General features: G+C 35.5%; 1 pseudogene; it reads left to right on the top strand.

Annotated features, from left to right (window-relative positions):
• The first annotated feature begins 2,312 nt into the window (after positions 1-2,312).
• Positions 2,313-6,719, top strand: LOC147417328 (uncharacterized; annotated as a pseudogene).
• The last annotated feature ends 1,344 nt before the right edge of the window (positions 6,720-8,063 follow it).

Here is an 8,063-nt window from a genome sequence, read left to right as displayed (position 1 = left end):
AATAAATACCTCAACCCGGTTTAGGGTTGTCATGTACTTCATTCACACTTAGAGTACGTGAGCAATAGCCCAAAAGATATGGGTTAGGATTTTGGTTCCTCTTCCTTACTTTTTGTGAGCAAGAAGGAGAATTAAAAAGTGAAGGAAATTCATGAACAAAAGCCCATAGAGGAGGAGAATGTAGAAGAGGAATTAGACGAGAAGGTTGAGACTAAGTCTAAGCTAGTTTGGTTTGATTATCTCCACTTACCTCAAATAACTCCCATCATGGTTGGTAGAGAATTTAGGCCCTTCAAGTGTAGGATTGGAAGATGACATGGATCATGCTTTGGGTCTTAACATGAAACATTCAAAACAATTAGACAAGTAAAAAAATTTAGAGATAGATTCAAGGGTTTCCACAATTATAGTAGAAACTAAAAGACTATATTGGGAGCTACACAAGAGTTGGAGACAATAAAAATGTAATAGTGGAAGCTCAATTTACTTGTATTTTCTTTTATTTTGAGTTGTACAATTTACAAGGGATTTAATGTGTGCTCTTTACAAAAATGTTCATTTGCTACAAAATGTTTTCAAGACGAAAATACGTAATTTTTGTTTTAAAAATGCTGGTTCTCTACAATATGTAACATGTTTAGGGTTTTTAAAAAAGTCATAGACTCTTCCTTGTGGTGGTCTCTGGTGTTCTTCTTGGGATCTTTCTTGGAGTGCTTGGCTCTTTCTCTTTTTGCTCTTCTTTCTCGTTTTTCTCCTCCTAAGGCTCTTCTTCCTTCTTCTTGTTGGGATTTGGCTCTTTTATTGTGTGTTTCTGCTTCCTCTTCTATTTAATTTTTGTCTCTTTGTTTGGCTCCTTGTTGGCATGTGTTTGTTGTTTTTGTAGGGCTCTTTCTAAGGGAAACATGGTCCTTTGCCTTATTCTTTTCCTTTAGAGTCAGAGGAACCTCCTCTACCTTGGGAATTTCCTTATTCTCTTTCTCTCCCTTTTTGTCTTTTTTGTGGGTCTACCTTGGTGTCATGTGTGGTCCCTAGCCTCTTTCTTTGACTTCTTTTGCCCTTTGGGTTTTCCTTTGATATTGCCATTTGTATTGGCATCTAGACACTGACATATATCTAATCATCTTGGCACTAATCCACTAATCATGGTTGTGAGTGTAGCAATTCCTATTGGGTAAAAGTTTATATTGGTGGTACCACTTTTTGCACTATTTGGTGGTATCCTTAAAAAAAAGTGGGGACCAGTAATTTTTTTGCAAAAAAATTCAAAACGTTTTTGAAATCCGACAAGCATATTCTAAAAAGATTCTTCGGTTGCTTTGCTTATAATTGAGGGTTGAAGCAACATAAAAAATGGATAATAAGGTTGTGAAATGCATTTTTGCCGATTATAGCTCAAAAAAGAAAGTGTTACCTTATTTTTCTCCCTAGAAATGATCTTTTTTTTGAAGGGGTTCTTTTGGAAACAAAAGAGCGTCAAAATTAACAAAAGGACATATTAATGGCAAGTACATTGAGCAAGACAAGAAAAGAGTAAGATTAACAAAAGGGCTAGTGAATTAATGGCAAGATGTTTTAAACTTAATTCTCATTGACAAGTCCAACAAATACACATTTGGATGGTACTAGTCTTGAATAACTCAAGACCTTCTCCTTGCGATAATTTCCAAACGATGTTGCCTATGCTAAATTTATGAAAAGATTCATAAAGTACAAAATAAATACTGACAGATTGTTAAGTGTAGCTATATATATGAGAAAAATATATGTTAGAAAAAAATAGCATTTTATAATAGAGGAGCTTTTGACTATTGTAGATCTTTTGAAGATATCAAGAGGAAACAAATAGGTTTCAAGGAATGGTAGAGTACAAGATACCTAGAGAGTAGATTTTCAATATTAGTTACCTATAGGTTAAGCAAATCAAAGAGAAAGAGTCACATTGTAAAAATTTTGCTAAACTTTGTGCCATATAGGTCAAGAGCAAGCGGTAACATATAATGTATGTGCAATGAAAGAACTTGTATAATTCCAAAATTCCTCAACATTTAATATGTGCATGCACATGTGTGTATGCTACAAAGTTTTTTCTACCAATGAGAGAGAGAGAGAGAGAGAGAGAGAGAGCGCAAGAGCAAGATTTTTCTCTTGAGACTTGAGGCCTTTGTGTTCTTGCTCTCACATTGGGAATGGGAAGGAAACACAATGTCACTTGCTTTTTCTAGAAACAAGTATGTAAGAATAGGAAATTCTAATTATTCACAAAAGTTTTATTTACAAAAAACGTTGAATAGTCTATTAGTCTTCATTTAGAAATGTTTCAGGGGTTGCGAGCTTCTGATAGAGTCTTGAACATTTTTGAGGTTCGGTGCGGGACTGGAAGCTCAGTGCTCGAAATTTTACGATAAGGGGAGTTTGAACTTGGTTTATGATGTAGTCAATAGTTGAATTAAATTCTCTTAGGTTCTTTTTCTCTTTGCATCATATGCAAGGTGATCAATTTGTTCAGGGCCAACAAGGCGAGAGTAGTCTATGCTTGTGATTACAGTGAATCTGTATTGAGGAGAGAACACAATCTGGTTCAAACTACCATATCATCAGATGAAAATTCACAAGAATTTTTGGACAGATTCTCACAATAATTCCCACATTATGACTTACCTCAACATCATGAGCTTCTGTGAGGGAGGCACGACATACCTAGCTAGGTAGGATTTTGGGTAGGGGACTGCCGGCCTGGTGGTCCCTGTCCCTAATTGTATCTAGCTAGGTATGCGGTGCCTCTCGAGCAGAAGCTCATGATGTTATGCATTGTACGAAAAACATTGAAAAAGGCTCTCTTTTCCTACATGAGAAAATTTCTAATCTTCTTGTGATTGTCGGTATGTTCCTTTCCTTTGTGACATATCTATTCAGTGATTGCCATTGTGGTTGTGTTGCTCGTCATGCATGGATTTAGATGGGATTATACATGAAGATATGATCATATCTTCAAAAAATGGTAATCTTTTATCTATATGATAAGTTTTAGAAAGGTTCCTGCTGTAGTTTAAACCTCCTTCGTTCCACTGTAGGCAAACGACTTCATTGCATCAACTGCATTGACATTATAACCATGGTCAGTAGATAGTCCCACCGTTTCGTTTTTTGTATAGGGAATTTTAATAGCTATAAACTTGTGTGATTATTTGTCTTTTTCATGTGTTTAGATATTCACTCTATCCTCTATTCCTCCTCACCAAATGTAGCATGCTATCGAGGAATGCTTTTAACACTCGGTCATCAAAAATTACAACAGGGCATGAGGTGTAGTTTTGATTGCCACAAAAAAACCCAAAAGCCCAAAAAACTCCAAAAATGAGCAATTAAGCTTGCAAGTTTTTTTCAAAAAAAATTATGGCTAAAAAATCTTAAAATTTCTACGTCATGCTTCATTTAACAATGAATGATCTTAAAAGCAATGGAGAATTGACGAATTTACAATCACATGTTTATCTAAAAAAAAAATCATTCCCATAATCACATCAATTTTTGACCAATTAATAAAACATAAACTTTGTGATTTCACTATTGTGATGAAAAATGAAAATAAAACACATGCTTATAATTTACAAACCCCAAATTTTGCATCTAATTTTTCAAAAAGTTAAGTAACAAGATTATCTCTATTTGTGCAACAAAGCTTCATAAACAAAACTAAAAACTAAAATTATGAAGTAAGTTTGAAAGCATATTTCCTCTCTTTGTCATTCACAATTTGTTTTTCTTTCCCTTCTAGAAGAAAATATAAGATATTGTTCGAGGTACTTTCTCTGACATCAACAAGATAACTTACCACTTTGAAAACGCTTTCCTCATTGTTGAGACCAAGCATGGATGGCATGACGATTGTTCAACATCCAAACACATACTCGAATTGACCAAGCATGACCTTCAAGCTTCTTGTGTCATGCATGCTCCCAAAGGGTTTGAACATCATGAGTTGATGCTTTTTTTTTTAATGAGAGGTAGCAAGCATACCTCTAGGGGGAACAATGACTCTCTTTAAAGGCATCATTGATAAAGTCCCGTTAATACCTTGAGCTTGTTCTAGAAATTGATGATCAGCTAACATATGTCATCGAGGAGCACCACTTTAAAAAGCAAAAAAGGTGGAAGCAGTTGTCTTCTAGAATCTGCTCCAGCGATTGACACACGCATCCTAAGTGCTTGAAAGTGAGGACTGATGTGAGCAAGTTTACTATGTGAGGGAGTGAGTAAACTTGTACGACCTAAACCAATTAGAGAAGATGAAGATTAATTAGCGAGATTAGATTGTTGATCTATTCTTTGCTTCTTAAAAACATGAGCATCACCAGAAGGAGGAGGCTTTACAAAGAAGAAGCTGCAAGCCTGCAAACATCGAGAAAAGAACCATAAATTCTTGCTATCAAGCATGCCAAATCCAAAATATATACTTAAATTAACAAGAAGGATATAAAATTTGCAAAAAAATCAAACAAAGAAGATTAAAAAATTCCTCATATTTCAAGGATTTCTTAAGTAGAAAATTAAGAATTTATGTATATTTAAAGCAAAAAAATCAAAGTATGTCTTTAGTTATGGCACAATAGATCTCTATATGTTAACAAAATGATACCAAAAGCAAGTGTATTATGCTAGTTACATCTCCCTTGCTCTAGTGTCTCAACAACAATAGGTGCTACAATAGTACTTACACTATCTCTTTGCGGAGTGGTTAAAGCAACACTCAACGGTTCAATCTCCAAGCCAACCACATAATCTTACAAATTTCTTACAACAAGTACTTGTTTGACCAAGGAAGACCAAAGAGAGTAATTTATAACATCCAACCTACACTCATTGAAAAGTACATCAAGAATAGAAGAATCACACTTGCTTTCTTGTTGTGTCCTTATGCATATAACAATAAATCCGCACCATGTGTACAAAGATCTACACAACCAATGTATCAAACAACTAATGAAAACTTTCTCTACACAACATTGACAAAATATAGCTCTCTTTTTGTATCTACAATCCATCATGCATGTGTAATTCTAACCTCCACACCAATACATGTTTTCTGTAAGATACACAGGAAGTTTTTTTGTATGGTTGAAACCTATCTTTTGTTGTGATGTTCAAAACAAAATTCTGAGGGCATAAACAGCTCCAAAAGGGGGTAAAACGAAAGGACACCTGACAGAGAATTTCTCGGAATGTTGAATATGCTTATCCAAGTTCTGGACCCGAAAATTTCCTTTAAACTTTGCGCACGCGCGACAATGCAAAAATGATTTGCACATAACCATGCAAAGTACACACGTGAAGATAAAGCAAACTGACACAAAGGACAAGGAGATGGAGAACATGAAGATGGAGATGGAGATGGAGATGGAAAAGACATACCTAGATACGACCTCTGGAGAGAGAAAAACATTCTTGTTGTGTTTTGGAATACAAGATTGCAGCAAAATTGTATTCTAGAATACACCTATGCTACAAACTTTTGTATTCATGCTACAAACTTCTATTCCAGAATACACTTGTACTTCAAACTTGTATACCAGAATACACTTGTGCTACAAACTTGTATTCCAGAATACACATGGGTTACAAACTTGTATTCTAGTATACACTTGTGTTGTAATTTTTTATTCTAAAATACAAAATTGTTACAATCTTGTGTTCTAAAATAGAGAAGTGCTAAAACTTGTATTCCAGAATACAAGATTGAAGTACTCTTGTCTTCTAAAATTAAAAAAACTTGAATCCTAGAATACTTATACACAACAAATGAACAAAAATCTTCATACTCGCGTATTCTACAATACAAGTGTATTGAAAATTTGTGTTCAATTGATGTTCATTTTGGTACAAAGCAGTTTAAGAAAATGCAAATACAAGCAAGTACTACTTGAGGTGATCAAGGTGACTAAGAACAAGAAAACAAAAAAATAGCGAACTACGTATCAATAAATTAAACTTGGAGGATATGAAAATTCATGTTTATGGTCTCATTTTAAAGAAGTTTGGTCATCTTTATCAACAAACCATTAAAATTTTGATGGAAAAATTTTAAGGATTGTAATTGAAAGCCTTGAGTTTTCAATTGTAAGCTTTCAAGGATGCAATTACTTTTTCAGTGGAATGTTGTGTAATTTTTTAAGGAATAATTGCACTTTTTCTTCTTACAAAACTTTCTATATTGACTTTAGTTTATAAAAATTGAAGTCTTTTTGACAATGTTCATTGTTATTTTTTTAAGTTGCTCCAAAAATTGATGTTTTTTTTTGTTAATTGATAACTTTTGGCCAAATTTAAGGTGAGGTGTATTTTTCGCGATTTAGGTGTACTTTTTGATGACCAAGTGTTTTTTCAGTCCTCAAGCTAGGAGGACTAGTTTTGTTTCAAGATTATGGTAAGATGTGTGGTCCTGTGGAAGCTGTGAGCTAAATATCTTGATACCTTGTTGTGAGGTTATCACATAGTTTGTTTATCTAAACTTTACTTGTTTTCATGAAGGGATATATGACATGATGATGGAGCAGCTTCATTAATGCGGTGATGGAATACTGACTTTTTTCTTCACTCTAGAGTCCTTCAGTAATCTTTTTGTGCAAGCAAGATATGTTGAGGTATTGGGTGTTCTTTCTTCTTTTCTTTCAGTGGATGCAAGTACGCCTGTGCATGCCCTAGACATGCAGAGCGAAACATGAGGTGTTGTACAGGGAGCTATGGAAGGTGCAACAATCCATATTGCCCTATCATCAATCTTAGACCTGGCAACATAGGAATGCTGGCCTTAGTGGATTACAACTTCATTTAGCCTTTAGCTTGGATACATTTGAGGTGGAAGATCAGGCATCACCCTCTTGTATATGCATTTTCTCTATCTATGCCTTCTGTGCTTGATTGTAGAGGCTTCTGACATTTGCGAAGCAACCCCGAGAAGCTCAAAAAGTCAATTGCTCAATCACATGAGTTCATACTACACAACATTGGCGGATGCGAGCTCGCAACCATGGGAACAATATAAGTGACAAGGATAATTTTGAGTGACGAGGGAAGCTCCATGGATATTTTAGTTAGAGATATATTTATACATGTGTGTGTGTGTGTGTGCGTGCACTTAGAGATACATACATACATATGTGCGTGTGTGCACACGCATGTTGGTTTTGAAAGCATTTCGCTAGTTAAGTTGGCACCTTTAACTTTCAACCTGATTCACTATCTACATGCCCTTTTTGCCCAGTCATTCTGAGTTTTCTTTTTTTAGAGCCCCATAGCATGTTGAAGGAGGGGCTTGGCCTACTAGATCTAAAAAATTGTCCTTGGTAGCTCCCGATCGCACCATGACTTTGGAAGATTTGGTTTGCTTCATGACTTCAATGTTAGGATTTGAAGGGCAACCTATTCTTTCAAAAGATGGGTTGCAGAAAAATGCACCCTTCCCTATAGAAGGGTCTATTTTCAGTTTTCCCTGGTTACCAAAAATTGTAGCTCATTCTGGAAAAAATGATGATCAATCAAGAATCACAAGGCTCCACCCAAAGGCACACAATCAATAGGCAGAGCCAATAACCAGTCACCATTAAGGGTGCTCCAACCTCCAGATGGATACCTTGTCATCAATTACAAAAGCAAGGCTTCCACAAAGGAAATCATCAGATCTGGCTACCAAAGTCTAGTGTCCATCAAATTATAAAAGAAGATAAAATTCCAAAGACAATCACATAAGGACAACAAACAAGATGGGTTCCAAAATCACTAGTGGAAACTCAATCACAAAGAACCCACACACACATATTCAACCGCTTCTCATGGGAGAAAAAGCAAAGGCTCCATCAGTCTCTACAGTAGCTGAAGAACTTGTTTCGCAAAGTAGTGACGACATACGATAAGCAAGTCAAGAGGAGCCAAAATTTGCCAACCTACTCGACAAAATGGTGGCATCCAAAGAACAACACAATGGAAGAGGTCTAAATTTCCAGGACTTATGGAATTGGATTTCTGGCCTTGAGCAGGTAAGTCCAAGTTTCCATTAAAAATACATGGCA

This window comes from Adiantum capillus-veneris, unplaced genomic scaffold (assembly GCF_014529385.1).
Source record: "Adiantum capillus-veneris isolate H3 unplaced genomic scaffold, ASM1452938v2 Hic_scaffold_276, whole genome shotgun sequence".
Classification (NCBI taxonomy): Eukaryota; Viridiplantae; Streptophyta; class Polypodiopsida; order Polypodiales; family Pteridaceae; genus Adiantum; species Adiantum capillus-veneris.
Note: the sequence above shows the minus strand (reverse complement) of the source record. Positions and strands in the feature narration are given on the sequence as shown.